Source organism: Quercus robur, chromosome 12 (genome assembly GCF_932294415.1).
Source record: "Quercus robur chromosome 12, dhQueRobu3.1, whole genome shotgun sequence".
NCBI classification, from domain to species: Eukaryota; Viridiplantae; Streptophyta; class Magnoliopsida; order Fagales; family Fagaceae; genus Quercus; species Quercus robur.
The window spans coordinates 42,006,906-42,029,777 of NC_065545.1; positions in this window are offsets into that span (position 1 = coordinate 42,006,906).

Consider the following 22,872-nt stretch of genomic DNA (forward strand, 5'->3'; position numbering starts at 1 on the left):
TTGTATTGGATCATTTAGTTTTTCTCTAATTGTAAATATATGTTTTTCCCTTTTGTGTAATTTAGCGTCTTTCCTTGGCTGTAGTCTTGAATATGTGGCCATGGATTGGTATTGTCGCAAAGGTGATGTGTCTCTCTCTTTGATTTCTTTTATTGCTTATTAAGGTTTATTTAATTTCTTGTTATGATTAATTTTGATATTTGAGATTTGGATAGGAAGATTTCATCCATCTTCTTTTTTCAAGTATTGTTGATTTTTTTCCCCTAACAAAGAAAGAAAAGAAAAGAAAAGAAAAGAAAGAAAGAGGAAACCCCAAAGTTTCATTCAATAACAACATAAACAAACAAAAAGTATTGATACCCATTTTTTTGAAAATCATACAAGCCCAATGCAAGCCAAGCCCGACTCATTCTTAGGCCCAATTCATGTATTTAATCTCATTTTAATCTCTTTTGATGGCCCAAGCCTATGCTCCTAAGGGAGATTTGAGGGAGTGTGCATTGGTTGATACGAGTAGACTTGTACTTTTTTTTTTTTTTTTTGATAATCTGCAATCTCATTACTGGAAAAACGAAGTACAACTAGGATAATCTGCCTTACAACAATCCAACAAAACAAGTGGCAGATTATCTTTATGGAAGAAAAAAGATAAACAAGCACTAACAGCAGATCTAGCTGCTAGGTGAGCAACACTATTGCAAGACCTCTTAACCCAAACAAAAGAACAAGAAGAGAAACATTCCACCAGAGCGAGAATGTTACAACGGGGTGTGAGTAGAATCCAGGGGCATGGGAGGTCAGGATTGTTGATGACATCAAAACAAATTTTGGCATCTCCCTCGAAGATCACGTTGCACCAATTTTCAGCTTTGGCCAATTGAAAAGCCTAGAGTAGAGCTTCAGTTTCAGCTTGAAGCGGTGAGGTTTTTCTGATGACTTTAGCCCACATTTTGAGTGGCACCCCAAAATAGTCCCTAGCGATCACTGCTATGGCTGAATGATGTTCTGATAAGGCGGCATTTATATTGAGCTTAATCCAGTTCATAGGGAGAAGGGGGGGGGGGGGGGGGGGGGGGCGCCAATGCTGCGGAATTGGCATAGGTAGAGAGAGTTGGTGTGAGGAGAGACATGGGAGAAATCAAAGAACCTGTGGTGTATGTGTTGAATGGAAGTGGTCACGTCCCATGCTGCATTGTGATGGAGAGCATTGATCCTTGATTTCCAGATTTCTTCAATTGTTAAGGCCATAATTAGAGAGGTCTGCCATTGTTGTTGAGCATCTTCAAAACCCCTAGGAGGATCCAACACAAGTTTAACAATGTCTTCGGGGTGAGATAACACCAGCTGCTCAGTTCTGAGTCCCCAACAAGCTGAAAACCAGATAGCTTTGGCTGCGGGGCATCTGAAAAATATATGACACAGATTTTCGATCTCTTGTTTGCAGAAAACACAATTTGGGTCCATGATATGCAGTCTGGTCATGAGATTTTCTCTAGTGGGCAGGGCATTAACTCCGATTCTCCAAAGGAGCATTTTGATCCTTTCTGATGCATTCAACTTCCACAATTTTATCCAGTTAATGTCATTGGTGGGGGGAGCTGAGCTGGATTCATTAGTAGCTAAGTATGCCCATTTTACAGAAAAACGGCCTTTGGAATCGGGGATCCAAATGAGTTCATCAGGTTTAGGCCTTGAAGGGGGAGGCAAAGAGAGGATGGCTTGTGCTGATTGGTTGTTGAATAGCTCCCTGGCAAACCATGATTTCCAACTGTGGTGTTTAGAGTCAATAAGATGACTTACTAGAATGGGGACTTGTGCAGCATCTTCATTCCTATTCCTAGGTGTAGGGATGAAGCCTTGTATCCAAGGGACCCAAGGGTCTTTCCAGATGTTTATAGACGACCTATCCCCAATGGAATAGTATGCTCCTTTTACTATGACCTTTTTTGCTTGCTCTATAGCTCTCCATATAGGTGAAGCACGCTTGGGGGAGGAGGAGGGGGGGGGCGGGGGGGTTTGAGTAGAGCCAATTGCTGTTGATTTTATATTTAGCTCTTAAAATACTCATGCAGAGGCTATCCCTTTTAGCTGCAATCATCCAGGCTAGTTTGGCCAACAAAGCATTGTTGATATCTTTAGCTTTTTTGAAGACAGGACCTCCTTGTTTTCTCGAGAAACAAAGCTTGTCCCATGATCTCCATGCAAGAAACTTTCCATCCTGATTTTTTAGGTTTCCACCAGAATCTTCTGGTAAGGGAGTCAAGGTTGTTGCAAACTTTGTTGGGAATGCTGAATGTGGTCATGGTGTAGTCTGGTAAGGTTTGAGCCATCGAGTTTATAAGTTTTTTTTTTGCCAGCCCATGACAAACACTTGCTTCTCCAGCCTGAAAGTTTGGCTTCCAACCTTGTTTGGAGGTAGGCAAAGTCCTTAGATGGAGCTCTAGACAAAAGGAGAGGCGCTTCTAAGTATTTAGCGTCATTCTTGAGCGACTTGATATGGAGGATGTTTTTTATGGACCTTTGATTGGCTCTCTGTGTATGTTTGGAGAACATAATTCTGGACTTGTTTTTATTGATGAGCTGACCAAACCAGACCAGAGTGTATTTCTCAAGGATCAGGGAAATATTTCTTGCATCTTTTTTGGTGGCTTTCAAGAAAAGGATGATGTTATCGGCATACATCACATGAGTGACTGTTGGTCCGCTTCTACTTGTCTTGATGCCATTAATACTCTTTTGCCTCAGTTCCTGGTCTAGGAGTCTTGAGAGAACTTCTTGTCCCAGAATGAAGAGATAGGGGGATAGCGGGTCTCCCTGTCTAAGACCCCTACTTGGCTTAAAACTCTCGGATTTGCCACCATTTACCAGGATTTCAAAATTGACCGAGGAGATGCAGTAGAGGATCCAGTTAGAGAAGACCTTATTGAACCCCAAGTGGAGGAGAACCGCATGTATAAACTCCCAACTGACTCTGTCATAAGCTTTTTGGAGATCAAGCTTGATTGCCATTAATCCTGGTTTGGTTTTGCTGCTCTTGAAACTGTGAAGAATCTCCTGGACCATGACTTGATTTTCTACAATCCACCTGTTGGGAATGAAAGCTGATTGTGCAGGGGAGATGATTTTATCAAGATGTGGTTTGAGCTTTGCAACAAGGAGCTTAGAGATGATTTTGTACACTACGTTGCAAAGGCTTATGGGCTTGAAATGATGAGTAGAAGATGGATTGGTGATTTTAGGAATGAGCATAATGAGAGAGCAATTTACCTCCCTGGGCATAAACCCAATGGTGAAAAAAGAAGTGACTGCCTTGATGACATCCTCTCCTATGGTGGGCCATAATTGCTTGTAAAAGAGAACAGGGTAGCCATCGGGTCTAGGAGCTTTAAGATCAGACATGTTGAAAAGGGTAGTTTTAATTTCATTTGGAGTGGGGATCTGCACAGCTCAGAGTTTTCATCTTCAGTGATGCACGGTAGCACAAGATGCTCGAGGTGGGGAGGGAAACTAATTTCCTCTCGCTTGAATAGTTCCTTGTAACTATCTAGGAATAATTTTCTGATGGAGTTTGCTTCCATGATCCAGGCTCCATTATCGTCATGGATTGCGTCGATATTGTTTCTTTTGCGCCTAATTATCGTGGATAAATGGAAGAACCTGGTGTTTTTATCTCTAAGCTTGAGCCAGAGCTCTTTGGATTTTAGGCGCAAAATAATGTTTTGCTCCTTAAAAGCCATTCCGAGAGTTCAATTTGAAGAGCTGCCTCAATTGCTCCAGTATTATTCGATGGGGGCTTTTGTTGGACTGCTTTAATAGATTGGAGTAGAGAGTTTATCTTATTTTGACAATTGTCGAAAACATCTTTGTTCCACTTCTGGAGAGCATCCCTTGTTGAGGCTTGCTTCTTGCATAATTTTATGAACTCTAATCCTCCCACATGCTCATTCCACACGGTTTCAATGACTGTGAAACATCGATCATCCCTGAGCCATGCTGCTTCAAATCTTAATTTTTTTTTTTGATAAGTAAGAATGATATATATATATATACGAAAGCCTGCTCTATGCATGAAGAATATAGAGCAAGCCTAGAAAGTACAAGAAAAAGAGGACAGAGAACAAACACAATAGAGAACCGAACAACACAAAAATTACAACAGAGAAAGGGAGCAAAGAAAAGAAGGAAGGGAATCACTAGACGTGAGTCCCCAAGCCCGAGACCAATAAAAAAGAGTTCCACTAAAAGAAGTAAGCATCTGATCGCTGGAACTATCCAAATCCTCAAAAATCCTATGATTCCGTTGCTTCCAAATACACCAAAGGATGCACAACGGGACTAAGTTCCAAATTTGAGACAAATGCTTCCCCAGCCAATTCCACCTACCAAAAAGCAAGTCTGGAATCGATCTAGATATAACCCAAGACAAGCCAAAAGTTATAAACACAAAGCTCCATAATCGATTTGCCATCTCGCAATGAAGAAGTAAGTGATCTACCGTCTCTCCACAATGACGGCACATAATGCACCAATCCACAAACTCCAATCTCCTCAATCTCAATCTCAAGTTATCTCCCGTAAGTATCTTATTCCAAGCTACACACCAAACAAAAAAAGAAACTCGCCTAGGGGCCTTGACTTTCCAAATAGCTTTCCAAGGAAAGACAGTTGAGGGAGAACCCCTTAATTTGTTATAATACGATCGGATGTCAAAAACCCCATTAGGCTTCAATTTCCATCTCATCTGGTCTCCAACCTCCATGGAGGAGTATTGGCTCCCAAAATACGAAGAAAAAGCAGCCCTTCATCCATCTCCCAATCATTAAAATCTCTAATAAAACGAACATTCCAACTTCTCCTCTCCTCCACCCCCTGCCTTAACAAAGAGGTTTCAACAGAAACCTCCTTATCAAAGGCGATACCATACAACGTTGGAAAGGCCAATTGAAAAGGATGATCCCCATACCACCCATTTTGCCAAAACCTCACTCTATTCCCCAACCCAACAACAAACTGACAATTTTTGCTGAAATCCTCTCAACCCATGCGAATACCTCTCCACAAACTACACCCATAAACTCCCTTACCCAACTTAGAGGTCCATCCCCCCCATTCTTCCCCATATTTTGAAGCTACCACCCTTCTCCACAACCGATCCTCTTCCTTTCCAAACCGCCACAACCATTTCCCTGATAAGGCCTTATTGAAGGTAGTAAGTTTCCTTATCCCCAAACCACCATTGGCTATAGGAGCACAAACTTTATCCCAACCTACCAAGTGAAGCTTGCTATCACTCCATAGAAAATCCCTTTGCATCTTTTCAATTTTATTAGCCACATGAGTAGGAATTGTGAATAGCGACAGAAAGTAAGTCGGAAGGCTAGATAGCGTACTCTTGAGTAACATCAAACGACCCCCTTAGACAAATACAGCTTCTTCCACTCGGCTAATTTTCGCTCAATCTTTTCCAAAATTGGATTCCAAATTGAAGGGGAGTTATGAGAAGCTCCCAATGGCATGCCAAGATACGACATAGGCAACGTTCCAACTCTGCAGCCCAAGATTTCAGCCAGGGCATGCACATTAGCAACCTCTCCTATTGGAACCATTTCACTCTTATGCAAATTGACCTTCAAACCTGTTACCGCCTGAAAACTAAGTAACAACAACCGAATATGAAGGATTTGCTCCACAATTGCATCACAAAATAGGATAGTATCGTCTGCAAACAATAGATGAGAAACACGTTCCCCACCCTCCCTCCTACCGTCAAGATTAAAACCATGGATCAAACCAACTCCCTCCACTCTTCTCAACATCCTACTAAACACCTCTATTATGATAAAAAACAGTAAGGGAGATAGCGGATCTCCTTGTCTTAAACCCCTTGAACTACCAAAGAAATCAGCTGGAGACCCATTAATCAAAACAAAGAACTGAATCGTGGATATGCAAGAATGGATCCACTTGCACCACTTCACTCCGAAACCCATCCTATTCAACAAAAACAGCAAAGCCTCCCAGTTCACATGATCGTAGGCTTTCTCCATATCAAGCTTGCAAATGACACCAGGAACCTTGCTCTTCCTTTGGCTATCCACACACTCATTCACAATAAGAACCGAGTCGAGGATTTGTCTCCCACCCACAAAGCTATTCTGATTCTCGAAGATCAACTGATCTAGAACCACTCTCAAACGGTTTACCAAGACTTTAGCCAAGATCTTATACACACTCCCCACCAAGCTAATAGGACGAAAATCACTAATATTAAAGGCATCGTTCTTTTTAGGAATTAATGCGATGAAGGTAGCATTAAGGGATTTCTCGAACTTGCAATGATGGAAAAACTCTTCAAAGACTTCTAAGACGTCTTTCTCCACTACCCTCCAACAATGATGATAAAACGCCATCGTAAACCCATCCGGACCTGGGGCTTTGTCCCCATCCAAGTCACTTACAACTTGAAGAATTTCCTCTCTCTCAAACTTCCTTTCAAGCCAAACCCTCTCCAAATTCCCAATACGATCAAATTCCAATCCCTCCACTAAAGGCCTCCACCCCTTAATCTCCTTGTACAAATTTTTATAAAATTGTACTACTTGATTAGAAACCTCGGAATCCTCCTTAAAAACCACCTCATCCACCTCCAAGGTCCTCAGATGATTAGACCTTCTATGGGAGTTAGCCATTTTGTGGAAAAACTTGGTGTTGTTATCCCCTTCCTTGATACATAATATCCTAGATTTTTGTCTCCAGGAAATTTCTTCCAAGGCAAGAAGATGCTCCACCTGGGACCTCAAAGCTGCCTTATGACATTTCTCCCCATCAGAGAGACCAAGATCCCCTTCCTTAGCATCTAATGTTTTCAACTCCTTCGGTAATTGCTTCTTTTGACGCCTTACATTGCCAAACTCTTGGCGATTCCATTGCACAATGTCCTCTTTCAAAGCCTTAAGCTTTTTTGCAAGCACGAAACTAGGCGTATCTACAAAGGAATGCCGATTCCACCAGGTATGAACTCTATCCACAAATCCCTCTAACCTCAACCACATATTTTCAAATCTGAACGGACTTTTCCCCCTTGCCATTCCCCCAGCCTCTAAGAGAATTGGGCTGTGATCTGAGATAGGACGGGGTAACATCCTTTGAAAAACATCTGGGAAATGGTCCTTCCAATTTGGAGTGACCAAAGCTCTGTCAATTCTAGACATCGCTGGTTGATCAGAACCACTTGATCATGTAAAGCTACCTCCTTTCAAAGGCAAATCAACCAAGTTAAGAACCTCAACAAATTCAGAGAATTTTTCCATAGCCAGGGTCAAGCGGGACTCGCCCCTATGCTCGCTAGGATAGCGAACAATATTAAAGTCCCCAAAGCAACACCACGGTATTCTCTAATACTGATGAATACCCATCAACTCATCCCACATGTGACCCTTCTCATCATTCTCATTGGGGCCATAAATGCCTGAACAAGCCCATATAAACCCGTCCCCCACCCCTTGCCACTTTACCGACACTGAGAAAGTACCAACCATAACCTCCATCTTATTCAACACCCTTTTATCCCACATGAGCAAAATACCACCAATTGTCCGATCAGCCTCCAAAACAGCCCAATCCACATAAGGACAACTCCACAAACTACAAACTAGCTGTCTATTCATACTAGCAATCTTCGTCTCTTGTAAACAAACAACATCACACTTCCACTCCCACAACAAATTCTTCACCACAAGATGTTTCCGAGAATCATTTAATCCTCTAACATTCCACGAAATCATCTTTATCTTCATAAACACAAAAGAATCACCAACAAACGACACCAACACAAGACCACACTCTTATCTCCTGTCATAATTCACCGAAGAGATCAAGTTTTACAGCTCTCTACGTCCCTTGTTTTTTGACTCAGCCCCTTTCTTGCTACCCGATGCTTTCCTGTGTAACACATTGGCTGCCTCCATCATTGATTCTAGCCTCTGTAAGAGAGCAATGCACAACTCCTCATGTCGAGACAAAGACAACCCAACCAACTTACTGAAACCAGGAATTCTGTGTCTCACCCACCCAGAAATGTCTAACTTAGTCTCTATACTCAATACCTCATTGACCTCTAACTCTGCCAAATTTGTCGACGCACTCGGAGCAATGATCTGCAAAGGAAGGCCAACTGAGAAATCTGTTTCACCCATAGAAAAATTAGATGCTTCCTCCGCGAGCCTGACCTCCTTAGGAAGGCGCAAGAGATCACTATAGGAAGAATTAATCTCCTGACCCAAAACCCCAAGACCCAGTGTTCCAGGTTGCACCAACTCCAGAGAGAGAACGGGAAACGAAAGTCCAACCAATCTTGGGACAAAATCGAGTGTCATCATCCTCTTACCTTCAGAAACCAACCCACCCAACAACGAGTTGAATCCCAAAATGCTATTCCGATCAAAACTAAGCCTGAAAACCATCACCGGAGGAGACTCGATCCACCCCAACACTCCTACCGGCGACGCGCCACCTAGATGAGGCGAAACCACCTGCCCCCCGGTGCGACGCACCACCTGTATCGGCAAAGCAGGGCTCATCGGAGGCACCAGAGACATCGATAAGCACGATCCACCATGCGCGGCTTGAACCCGTACCTCCGATGACCACCCAAGACCTTCGACCACCTACGTCGATATCTCAAAGCCCATCGGACTCGCCCTTGGACTCTCCCCAGCCTCCTCGTGAATATCGGTTGAAAAAAAAGGCTTAAGAAAACTAACTAAACCTTCCCCAGACTTAATAGATATTGGGCTTATGACATTTGGGCCTAAACAAGACAAATTAACTGGAGTTTAGGCAGCCAGCTTATTAGGGCCCAAACCCAGCTTTCTCAAACACAAATCCTTATTAGGATCAACCCGTGGTACCCATCTGCACTTTTGAACTCTTCCTCTCTTTCTCTCCTAGGAAACCTGCCTCCTCCCAATCACATCAACCTCCACGATAAGACCACTCCCTGTCCAGTGTGGTCGACCTACAACACTCTTTTTCCTATTTTCATAGGCTTTTGAATTCAAACTAAGACTTGGGAAACGTAGCCTACTTTCTGCCTAATTTTGCTCACCTACCTTTGTCTCCTCATCAATACACTGCTCCCTCCTATCTACTCCTCCCACCACCATTTTATCAGGTTTTCCCACCGGAAAATCCCCCACCTTGGCACCTGTAAGTCTCAGATTCACCACCAACTTCTCCTCTCCTAACTGTATCATCTTCCCCTTGACAGTGGTATCAAACTGCTTTAGCTGCTTTCTATCCTCAACTTTTCCATGAAAGCCTTGCACAGCTTCAGCAAAAGTTTTGGAGTTATGAGCCTCCAAATAATGCCTATGCACTTGAGGAAAAAATTTTGGAGGACCAGTTCCACCCACCACATATTGGGCTGGAAACAACAACTTTCTAAGTTCAAGGCCAAAAGCCCTCCAACCATTTTTCTCTTTGCCTTCAGGGATAATGATCGACCTCCTAGACCCACCAGCTTTGAGTTCAGTCAATGGTAAAAACTGACCAAAGGAATTGGTGCTCCATTGGAGGGTATAAGCAATGTCACCATCCCTGAATGTAAAAAACTGTTTGGAACCTACCACAACAACAGTGTGTTCGATATTCTTCATCAGCCAATGTGCTGCAATCTTACCCATAAAGACTAATCTCATAAAGTATTTGCTCCTCTCAAAGGTCTGTAGCAAGAAAAAACGTCCCCCTTCCTCTACAACTAATTGAAAAAGCTTGGATTCAATGAAAAAGCTGCGAAATCCCCCCATGATCTTACGTATATTTTTTACTTACCTTTTTTTTTCTGCCCAACTTATCTTAAACTCAATATCATCTGATGATGGTTGAATATACTTCAACAATAAGCCATTGGATGGGCAAAACTGGTTTGTGGGTTGGTATCAAGGAGTATTGGTGCGTGATCTAAACTGATAGCACCTAAATGGGAGATAGAAGCCTTTGGGTAAGCCAGCCTCCATGATATATTTGCAATGCCTTTGTCCAGCCGTCTTTTGATTGAGGCTTTTCCCCATCTTCCCTTTGGCCCAGGTATATCTTCTTCCCGTGTACCCTAGATCGATAGCGCCAAACTCAAACATCAGCTCAGATAGGTAATTGTTGGTTGATGAATAGCCTTTCTTTCCCCCTGCTATTTCCTCTTCGTTGAGAACAAAGTTGAAGTCACCTATACACACCCACGGGCCATGATGGGACTCAAGAAGAGCCATGAGATTTTCCCAAGCCTTTCTTCTTTGAGAAATAGGGAGGGCCATAGAACCCAACCATGAGCCATTCACATACAGAATCAGACACCATGACTGCGATGAGATTTTTGTTGAATTCCACTTCTCTGACTGAAAGACCATTCTTCCACAACATACAAAGACCACCTACTTTTCCATTCGCTTCAACAACTAACAAATTATCATAATTAATAGAACTTTTGAAAAACTCAATCCTACTAACAAGAGCTTTGGTTTCAGACAAAAAAAAAAAAAAATTAAATCAGGCCTTGCCTTTTTCATTTGAGCCTTTAAGGCTCGAACTGTTGAGGCGTTATAAATGCCTCGACAGTTCCAATCGAGGATTTTCATGGGGATGGTGGGGGTATGATAAGACCCGCCTCCTCGACTGTAGAAGAAATTGTAACTGGGTTGTTCGAATTGGAATTGCAATGGGAAAAGTAAATCTGAGAGACAAACTTACGGGTGTGTTCCTCATCTTCGGCTAGTTGTTTTTCGTTCAGTATGAAGGATTCCAGCCTAGACTGTGGAATGAACGTGGCTATACCAGGATCAAAGAAGACTGGTTTTGGGTTGCTTACAGCTTTTCTGAGTCTTTTAGAGAATGCTTTAAGTTCCTTTTCCGTGATTTTCCTCTTAAGGGAGCTGGATGAGGGGGTGTCATGTAGTTGATTGAGTGGGTTGTTCTTCTTGGAGCTCTGGTTTGTCTAAGCAACTGTTTGGTGTTAGATGGGATGCGGCATTTTGAGATGAAGAGTTTAAGGGTGATAGAGAGCTTAGGTTCTGTTTAAGGTGTTTTGGGATATAGGCTTTGGGTGCTTTAGTGGTGTTGTCTGGGCTTGGCATGACTTAGGTTGGTCTCCTGATTTTTGCATTGAGTTTGGGCTTTAGGCCCACTTGCACCGAAGTTAAGCGAATGAGATTTCGAAGGCCCGTGATTTGTGAGCTTACTGAGGAGTCTTGGTGTATGTCTGTCTCAGTGGGCTTAACTTGAGGAGGGCCTGGGGACTCCAGATAACTTTCCAGGTCATTCTGGATAGGCACGTTCATTGTAGTACCTTTGACAGGTGGCTCAGATGTAGTGGGGTTGTCACTAGGTTGCCACGTTTCTTGACGGGGCCGTTGCGTGGTATTGTACTTTAGCATGGTACAATACAATATGGTGTGTGCTTCAGGCGTGGTTGCTAGTACTAAATTGTTTGCTATCACTGGATTCTGAGTTGGCAAAGGACTGACGTTGCCTGAGGTGTTGGTTGGATCTCCATTGCTCATGTACACGTCCGGCAGATAGTCTTCATTTACAGGCTTGAGCCAAGGTCTGGTAGCCTTAAACCGGATTCCTCTTGGATTGCATAGCTGGAACAAGTCTCGCTTGTAGGACTTTTCCTTATGTCCTATGATTCCACATTTGTAACAATAATCTGCAAGCTTCTCGTATTTAAACCCAATCCAGCAATTGCTTTTGTTTGGTCGAGGGAGGAAGAAACCCGGGCTGAGGGGCTTCTCTATTGGAACATCCACACGGATTCGAATGAATTTTCTCCAACTGCCCCCAGGTTCTCCAACTAGATCAACTTCGAGAACATGACCAATGTGTGCCCCTATTTTCCTTATATTACTCTCCGTAATCCAAAGAGCTGGTATTCCATGGATTTGGACCCAGAAAGTGGATGTGGTGAAATCAACCTCCTGCCAAGTGATGTCTGGACTCCACCTTTTTAAAATGAAGTGTCCTCCTTTTCATGACCACGGCCTTCTGCTGTAAACTGTGTGCGCGTTGACTTCATGTTGGAATGAGAACAAGTAAATGTTTTTGTCCAATCTCTTAACCTCCAATGGGTATACTAGTTTCCAAGCTTTGAGAGCGATCTCTTTAATGTACGTGAGCCCTATCTGTTTGGATGTAATGAACTTTGCGAGAATGATGAGCTTAGGGTGTATTTTGGGATCTTGGTTTGGAGGGAGCTCTAGTCTATGCTCTTGACAAGATATCTTCTCAGTTCTAGTTACTAGGACAGAGACCTCCATGTTTGGGTTGAGTGATGCGATAAGGTAGCCGTATGGATAATGGAGAGGGTGGATGGTGTTTTGGTGAGCAGAGATGGGAAAGGTGAGGTTAGGGTCAGGACTGTGGGGAATTTCAGGTCAGGGGAAAGGAGAGGGAGATAGGGTACTAGTGGGAGTACAGAGAGAATTTTTTAATTTTTTTGACCGGTGGAAAATTTTTTTTCCTCCCACTTTGTACCAGTGGGAGTAGACTTTGTACTTTTTGCATTAGTTGACAACATATGTCGTGCCATGCAAGAACGAGGTTCTTGCACAATCTAGTGCTTATGAAGAAGGAAGCGTGTTTAAAATTTTCACCCAAATAAAGACCTGTAGCTCTTGTTGTATGTGACTGAAGATATGTTGCCATTTTAGGTCGAGAAATGATATGTCCATAACATTTTTACAACAAATCCTAAGTGGAAGGTTGTTAATGGTTGTTATTGTTGGAGTAAAAAAGTAATCTTAGTGTCAGGTTCTAATTTGAACCAATAACAACTAACCACATGTGATTTGTTGTGAAAATGTTGTAGACGTAGTATCTCTCTTTTAGGTCCTCAAAACATGCTTACTTCTTGGCTGACTTCAGCTGCTTGTTCTAGCAAGAGTAGCTTCTCAAGAGGTTAAAATTGACGAGGGAAGAGCAACCAATCACCCTTAGTCAAAGCTTTCTTTTAATGATGCTAAAAGCAGGCCAATCTTTTATTCAAACAGAAGCAAATTGAACCAAAACATCAGTTTAACACCTTCGGGGTCCATTGCCTCATCTATTAGCCAAAAACCAGTCATTAAGGACACCCAAGACTAGAATAAAACTTTCTTCAAATTTAAACAAGCTAATCATGTTTTACCCACAAAAACTCCAACTATAGAGTAAAAGTCCATACAATAGCAGTATGGGAGCCACATTTTAAGGTCCTAGGATGAAGTTTAAGGCACAAATGAGTTTTTCCTCTCTCCACTACCTCTCTTAAATTTCCATTCATGCTCTACATGAGGAAAACTTCAAGATTTAATGTATTATGCTATATCTCCAGCCTTTTATTGTTTTGCACTATAGACTATTTTTATTTATTTCAGCCCTTCAAAAAATCATCAGCAACATTTTGGTGACTCCACTAGGGAGTCATGTAGCTTAAACAAGAGATATCATGCCTCCAAAGGTGCGAAATCAAAACAAGGGTGGTGTTACCAATACTAACTTCTTGTTCCATTATGGGTCTTGTGATGCCTTGTCTCAACAAGAAGAGCATCATTAAACGGAGCAAGAAATGGTCAATCCTTAGCTTATTGAGCTACTATAGATGTTCTAACATGCGCAGCATAATCACTCCAATATTGTGAAGTGATCCAAAAAATAAAGGACTTCAAGGATGGAGGAAAAACCTAAGTTCTTATTCAAGGGAAGGCCTCCCTAACATTCATTCATATTTTTCTTTCATGTTATGCTTCTATATGAATTATCCTATATCTCATGCTTTTACATTATGTTCGTAAACATGGTTGGTTGTAGCTTGAAGGTTCAACTATGGTGAGCCTCACGTCCACTAGAAGGCTAGATACTACCAACATATGGCAAAGTGAAGCTCCAAATGCTTATTTCAACCTAGGAACTCCATGCGAAAGTAGCTACATAGCTCATACTCAAGATCTCCTTGACCTATTCCTCCTTTGTTGTAGAGCTTGTGCTAGTGCTGGGTTATCACTGAGCATATCGAGGTTGCTATGGGTGATCGAGTCATTATGGAGCAAGTATGAGTGCCGTAGTATGCACTCACTTGCATTTGAATAATTTGCTTCATTGATAAATAAAGCTTTTGCCAGCCATCTAAAGGCCATAGCAAAATGGTCTACCACGAGTCCCTTGATTTCATATGCAAGTCTTGAAGTTATGCTAGTATTACACTAGCGCAAAAAGCACGCTTAAGCTAAGAGTCTCAAACATCCTCCTTGCAAATTTATTTTCTTGTATAATTTGAAACACTTCAACCTTCAAAATTTATTACTAATGTTTCACTATAAATCTTTGTGCTACTTTGCATAGCCATGACTATTGTTTATATGAATCATATTTTCAACAGGGGAACAAAATGGTAGCTTTCTGAGAGCACCCGACAATGATGGAGATCCGAACTCAATCCCCTCTCAACAAAGCAATAGTTTACTCACGCACACCAAGTTGTGACATGCTCATGCACTTCAAGCTATGACAAGCATACGCATCCAAAGTCATAGTTTATTTGTGCACACCAAGCCATGACACGCTTATGCACTCAGTGGCGGCTCCACATTTAAGTCAAGGTGTTAACACCTTGACTTGCAAAAAAAGGTATAAATACTTGAAAATACACACACACACACACAAAACTAACTTGTTTTGACCACTCTAAAAAAGGTATTGAGCACCTTGACATGAAAATCACAAGAATTTGGGTTTAACAGATATAAGGGTAATGTTAAGTCTACAACATTTTCATAACAAATTTTAGGTAGCATACGTGCAAGTTAGATTTGAGCTTATATATGGAAGTGAAATAAGTTATCTAACAGGACATTTACATGAGAAAGTTCGAAAAGATGCAAGCTTTGACATGACACTAAACAAGAAATAAAGAAAGTGACGATAGGACATGAAAAAGACGTACATTTAAATAAGAAGAAGAAACTGGTTACTAAAACAACACAGGATGTACGTGGAAAACCTTAGAGAAGGGATAAAAAATCACGATTTAAGCAAGAATGTAACATTTTTGCTCGGCTCAGCTTGTATTATGTGTGAAGAAGAGATCAGTTTACAATGAGGTTGTCTTTCTTTCCTACCAACTCTCCATTTTCATCTCAAAATATCTACTTGGGTTCTTACCCTAATAGCACAGCTACATGTTCCTTTTATACTCTGAGGAATATGGTTGAGTACAAAGAACAGGTGTTAAGTCATCATTTTCTCATTTGGATCTTTTCACAGCTGTGATATTATCTGCTGACTAAGGGATGAGAATTGCACCAACGTGGCACTGGGATCCATAGGTAGGTAGATTTGCCACTGCTTGGGAGACAAGTCTTGGTCATTAAGAGGGATATCAGGAGTACTGTGATTGGTACACGTGTTTTTAAGGTGACTCATTGTGCATTTAACCAATAAGGGGTGTCCTCATAGTCTTTGACATTGAAAAGTCATTATATCTTTTTTTGGTAAGTGCTTGAGTACCGTGTCAGGTGTAAATCTCACTTCCTTCCCAAGGCAATCACGCCTTTAGCACAGACCAAGACAAAATCTCTTAGCCAACACCTTCTCTTCCTTTCCTCATAGCTGCTCCACGCGTAGAGTCCAGATTCGACCACTTATGCATTCTCTCATGCCAGAATGCATAAGTGGTGTTATGTATATGTAGTATGTTGTTATTGATTTTAGCTTGCCCCTAATAGTAACTTCATCTTTTTAACCACCAATTACAACTTGTCACATAAGGTTTATTGTGAAAATATTGTAAATGTAGCATTACTTCAAAAGTAATTTTGTCTTGCAAAACATAATCTTTAACCCCTCAAACAAAAAAATAAGCACAAATATCAACAATAAAAATTAAATAACATAGCAAAAATGACCAGAAAAAAAAAAGACTAGGCCAAACAACAACAAGTGAACAAATTATTTAACAAAAAACCTATTCAAAAACAAAAAAAATTAAAATTCCTAATCATTCAAATCTATAATTCGATCAACTCATTACATAAAACTAATCTCTAATTACATTTTTTTCCCTAAAAAAAGTACCAAGAAAATACTGCTGTTGTGAGTTCTCCTTGGCGGTGTCGACAACTCTACTTTTTTTGACTCTATAGTCACATCAACTTTGTTCTCAGCAACTTGACCTGTAGTTGTAGCAAGTATCGTCTGTTGCTCTCTTCCCTTCTCTCCCCCCATGTTTTACTTTCCTTATCATCATTTCAAACTCTCTTTCATTTTATACTCTCATCTCAACATTCTCAGTTACCACTTTATCTCTTGTGAAACATTTTTTTTCTTTTTCTTTTTGTTAGCGGAATGACATTGTAATAATTCATGTATTTGCGTGTTTTTTTTTTTTTTGTGTGACATCTATATATTCAATTTTATCTTTATTAGATTTTGTATTATTTAAGTTTCTTAGTGAACACCTTAGAAAATATTATTAGAGTTGCCATTGCATGCTCTCCAAGCCATGACAAGTTCACACATCTAAAGTCACACATCAAACGTGGCATGCTCATACATTCCAAGCCATGACAAGCTCACGCATCCAAAGCTATAGTGTACCCACACACATCAAGCCATGACAAGCTCACACATCCATAGTTGTGTTGTGCTCGCACACATCAAGCCATGATGAGCTCATCCACTTAAAGTTGTGAGAAGCACATGCATTCCAAGCCATGCTGATGTTGATGCCTTAGCCACTCTTTGGATCCAATATTATGCTTGAAGGGGAAGGTGCCCATGTCACCATTCTCAAGAATAGTGTTCCTATCACTCAAATCTTGTGAGGGGAGTTTGCATAAAAGCCCATTAGTAAGAAGAGTTGGCATGCATATTTGAAGAATGGTTTGCTAGACCTCTAGCTAAATATTAATATTGAACAACTCAGATATTACACGTTGGTTGCTAAAAAGCTATACCAAAGACTTCAGAGCAGAATCTTGGCACAATATGTAAGTTTGGAAGAAGTAGTCTAGAGGTTAATCGAAAGGCACAAGAGAACATGCTGTGTCGGGAACCTTACATTAACCCCTCTAGTATTTAGGTTATTAGGCCTTGTTTGGATGGTGAGTGATTGATATCTCATTACTCAAAACTCATTACTTTATAACTCATTTTTTATCACTTGAAAACCCCCAACTTATACCCAGCTCTGTTTGGCCCTTAAACTCAGTTGAGTTTTCATTTTAAAAACTCAAAAATCTCAACTTTTTGTGGGACCCACGGACTAACTTGGTGTAGTGGAAAAAAAATATTAAACCCAGCACCCAACTGAAAAACCCATCATCGTGCAAATCACAAAACATCAAACCAATCCACCATAGCAGATCTAGCCATTCACACCACCAACACCTTCAACACCACAACAAATTACACTATAAAGCTTATAAAGAACTAAAAGAGGGAAAAAAGAGAAGAGAAAAGATCGTGAAAAGTGAAGAAAGAAAGAAAGAAAAAAGAAAAAGAAAAAAAGAAGAGAACCCAAGCCTAGAAACCCAGTGAAAAGGAATGGAAAAAAGAAAAAGAAAAAAAGAAGAGAACCCAAGCCTAGAAACCCAGTGAAAAGGAATGGAAAAAAGAAAAAGAAAAAGAAAAAGAAAAAAAAGAAATCAAACTCAAAAACCCAATGTGAAAAGGAAAGAAAAGAAGTAGAAGAGAATAGAGAAACCAAGCCTAGACCTAGCATGAAAGAAACCAAAAAAAAAAAAAAAAAGAAGAAGAAAGAAGAAGAAGAAGAAGAAGAAGAAGACGACGAGGTGATGATGAAGAGCACAAAAAATCAAAGAACAAAGAAAAAAGAAGAAGTCTGGTATGATGAGAGAGGAGAGAGTTGGGAAGTTAAGTAGGCATGGATTTGACAACACACAAAATGTGGGGCACATTAGTTTAGTGAAATTACAAAAGTGCCACCATAACTTTGTTTTCATACTCAAAAACACTATTTTTTTTGTTTTCATTTTCACTAACTCATAGCTCAATTTAGTGAGTTTTGGGTTATGAAAACAGAAAATGAAAACTCATCCAAACAAGTGTAGCATGTGTGGGACCCAACAATTTTGAGTGACGAGTGATGAGTGATGGAAAACACAAAATCCAAACACCCCCTTATTGTTCCGAAATTAGAAGCCAAGCAAGAAAAGTACGAAAATGTTGTATGCAATACTAGCATGTTTTCGACAAAGAGGACCCCATTTTGGGAGTTCATTTTGGTAGGGATTTTACCAATCGATAGAAAAGAAGTTTATTGCCTTAAGAAACTCTTTGGATGTTACCTTTTAGCTGGGATGCACGGACGCGGCTCCCAGGGTCGCGCACACGCGTCCGACGCGGCGGGACTCGGCGACGCGGGAGGGACGCCGCAGACCGCGCGTCCGTCCCGCGTCGTGCCGCGTCCCGCCACGTGGCAGTGCCTGAATCGGGCCGACGCGGCTCAGATCGGCGCCGATACGGCCGAAATCGGCGCCGACGCAGCCGAAATCGGGCCGACTCGGCCTGTATCGGCCGAAACGGCCGAGTCAGGCCAAAATTAAAAAGAAAAAAAAAAAAAGGTGCAAAACGCACCGTATGACTAAACCTAAGTACCCAGACCCCCTCAAACCCTCACATTTCGTCCAAAACTCTCAAAGTCCCTCTCTCACTCCGCCCCTCACCTCTATTCTCTGCGTTTGAGCTTTCTGTGAGTGCTGTGTGCACAGTCCTCAGCTTCAGCCTTCAGGTGTGCTCTCTCTCTACTCTTTTCTTGAATTTTTATTCTTTGTTCTTTACAATTTCTCTCTGAATCTGAAAATTTATATCCTTGATTGCTTGCTGTGTTTTTTTACTTGTTTTTTCAATTATTTCTTGTGGGAGTTAAAGGGTTTTGTTAACATGTGATTTGTGGTTTGTGGGAGTTAAAGGGTTTTGTGTTTGTTTGCTGTGAACGTGGTTGCTGTGTTTTGGTTGCTGTGTTTTTTTTACTGTGAACTTGGTTTAATTTATCATTAATTTATTGTGTTAATAGTTATTATTTGTAGGTTATTTGTGAGAGTTAAATGGTTTTTTTGGTTCTGTGGTTTTGCATTTTTTTGCTGTGAACCTGGCTGCTGTGTTTTGTTGCTGTGAATTATCATTAATTTATTTAGTTAATAGTTATTATTTGTAGGTTAAATTGAATCTATTGAATTTACAATGGACGAAGTTAATAGCACAGAAAGTTCACAAGAAGTGTCAAATGCTGAATCTCCTCTTTGGTAGTATGTGACTAAAGTAGAAAAACCGGCTGGTGCATCTGTTAAATCTGGTGGAAACACATATTTTAAGTGCAACTATTGTGATATAGTTTTTATGGGATCCTATTCTAGGGTTAAGGCTCATTTATTACAAATTTCCGGCAAAGGTATTAGAGCATGCCGTAATGTGTCAAAGAGCCATAGGTTGGAAATGCAGCGAATGCATGATCAAGTTGAGGCTAATAAGTTAGAGCAAGAACAGAGAAGTCAAATTCCCTTACCCCCACCTCCACCTCCCCCAGGCCGTGGGATACCTATTTCCCCATTTCGGAGACAAGAAGGGAGTGATAGTAGTCATAGTACAAATCCGGTTGATGCTAAGAGGAGGAAGGTGACTATGAATACTACTTTGGAGAAAGCATTTCAGAATAATGCTAGACATGATTTAGATAGTAGAATTGCTAGGATGTTTTACACCGGTGGGCTTCCGTTTAACTTTGCAAGGAACCCACATTATCGTAGTTCCTATGCATTTGCTGCTACTCATAGCATTCCGGGTTATCTTCCTCCTGGATACAATACTTTGAGAACAACACTTTTGCAAAAGGAAAGAGCTCATGTTGAAAGACTCTTGAAACCAATTAAGGACTCTTGGCTTGAAAATGGTGTAAGTATAGTTTCTGATGAATGGTCAGATCCACAAAGGAGGCCTCTTATTAATGTTATGGCTGTATCAGATAGGGGTCCAGTATTTATAAAGGCAATTGATGGGTCAGGTGAGTTCAAAGATAAGCATTACATTGCTGGGGTGTTGAAGGATGCTATAAAAGAGATTGGACATGAAAAAGTTGTCCAAGTCATCACTGATAATGCAAATGTGATGAAGGCTGCTGGAGCTCTTATTGAGGGTGAGTATCCTAAAATATTTTGGACACCTTGTGTTGTCCACACTCTCAATCTAACTTTGAAGAATATTTGTGCAGCAAAAAACACTGAAAAGAATGAAGTTACATATGAGGAATGTAGTTGGATTACACGTGTTGCTGATGATGCATCCTTCATACGTGTTTTTATCATGAACCATTCTATGAGGTTGGCAATGTTTAATGAATTTTGTCCATTAAAATTGCTCCAAGTTGCTGATACTAGGTTTGCTTCGGTGGTTGTAACATTGAAAAGGTTGAAGTTGATAAAAAGATGCCTTCAAGCCATGGCTATTAGTGACCAATGGGCTTCTTATAGGGAGGATGACGTTGGAAAAGCTCAAAAGGTGAAAGATATGATTCTAAGTGATCTTTGGTGGGATAATATTGATTATATCCTTGAATTCACGGCACCCATTTATGATATGCTACGAATAGCCGACACAGATAAGCCTTGTCTTCATCTTGTGTATGAGATGTGGGATTCCATGATAGAGAAGGTGAAAGCAGTGATATATCGGCATGAAGGCTTGGAAGATGATCAATATAGCTCATTTTGGGTTGTGGTGTATGATATACTCATTGATCGGTGGACTAAAAATTCTACACCACTACATTGCTTGGCTCATTCCTTAAATCCTAAGTAAGTACATTTATTATCTATTTTCCTTAGTTCACCCTTTAGTAAAACACACATTTGATCTATATTTGTTTTTTAATCTTTAACTAGGTATTATTCCATTGAATGGATTTCGGAGAATTCAAAACGCATCCCTCCACATCGGGATCATGAAATTTCTATGGAAAGAAGCAAGTGTTTGGAGCGATACTTTGAAGATGAGAATGACTTAACGGTGGTGAAGTATGAGTTTGCTAAATTTTCAGGAGGGAAGTTTCCTTCACCAAGTGCCTTGACGGATAGGTGGACCTTACTACCTTTGGTTTGGTGGCAATACCATGGCTCCGCATTTCCAACTCTTCAAACCCTTGCCCTTAAACTTCTTGGACAACCTTGCTCATCCTCATGTGCTGAGAGAAATTGGAGCACGTACAAATTCATTCATTCCTTAAAAAGAAACAAAATGGCTCCTGCACGCGCTGAGGATTTGGTATATGTGCATTCTAATCTTCGACTCTTGTCAAGGCGCAATGAAGAGTACATACATACCGCAACAAAGATGTGGGATATTGCAGGAGACTCTTGGAATGAGAGCGACATGCATGGAGGAGCTGAAATTCTTGAGAATGCAGCTCTTACACTTGATGAGCCAGAGTTGGAGGCTATAGTTATTGGGAATGTTAACACTAGTGCTACTACTAGTGAAAGTGAAGTTCGAAGTGAAGCTATTGATCTTGAGGATGATGATATTTGTGTTTGATTGTTTTGTTGATTATCTTTTATTTTGTTTTAGTTTCAAACTTATGAGTTGTATTCTAATTTCCAAACATCATGGAATGTTTTAGTTTCAATTTTGTGGATTATATTTAATTTATGAACATCATGTTTTAGTTGTTATCTACTATTGCTCTTAAATTTGGTATTTGTTTATATAATGTGAAAAAGTAAAAGTATGCTTAGCAATATATTAAACATATATTATAAAAATATTTTTAATAATTTTTTAATCGCCGAGTCCTGCCGCACCCGCACCCACCTTTTTCAAAAATTGCCGAGTCCCGCACCCGCACCCGCATCCGCACCCGCACCCGAGTCCCGAAACGCACCCGTGCTTCATAGCCTTTTAGCCCAATTTCCAAGGGATGATATGCCACATATCATGGATGAAGTCCTTGGAGAAGCTGCGAAGGTAGCATGTGAAGAGGTGAATTGCTTGATTTAGGTAATGAGATTCGATGTGTCTTCCCCGTGGGGGCTTGGTTTCATTGAACCCATCCATTTTCCCTTGTGGGTACATTTGAATCCTTGCCACCAAATACTTCATTAAGTAAGTGGAAGCAACATCACTCAAGAAAGCAGTGGGAATGGCTATAGCCAAATTCATCAAGAAGAATATCATTTGTTGCTTTGGCATCTTACAAAAGATTATAAGCGACAACGTTGCTCCATGCATTAACAAAGATGTCCAAGGAGTGACTGAGTACTGCAAGGTCAAGCTTTGATGGTCATATATCATCAAAGAAGCTTACAATAGTGGATATTACCAACTTAGCAATGTGTGTGAGTCTTTTCCAACAAACTTTTATCAAGGGCAAGTGACTAAATCTCTACCATGCCTAGTCAAGAGAAACCTTGCCATTTTCTACTTTTCCACCCCTCCAACCAAATAGATCCTAAATGTTAAACAATTAGAGAAGAATAGAAAAATGAATTGAAGAAGAAGAAGAAGAAGAAGAAGAAGAAGAAGGGGCATGAATGCACATGGTTCGTTTTGGTGACCCATGGCATGAAAGCTTCCTACTGTGAGGGGTGAGTTCTTCGTTGTTCAACTTGGAAAGGAAAATATTATGTTTATGTTAATACTGACTGAAATTCACTGAAACAACCAAACTTTATCTTCGTCCACCAAGACTTGAATTTGTGCTTTCTTGTTCTTGTTCTTCTCTATTTTTTTTTTTTGGTATAAATCATTTGGTTCCAGATCTTAAAAAAAAAAAAAAAAAAAAAAAAAAAACCCAAAGTGCATTTCGACTGAATTTTTAATTTTATTAGCTAAAAT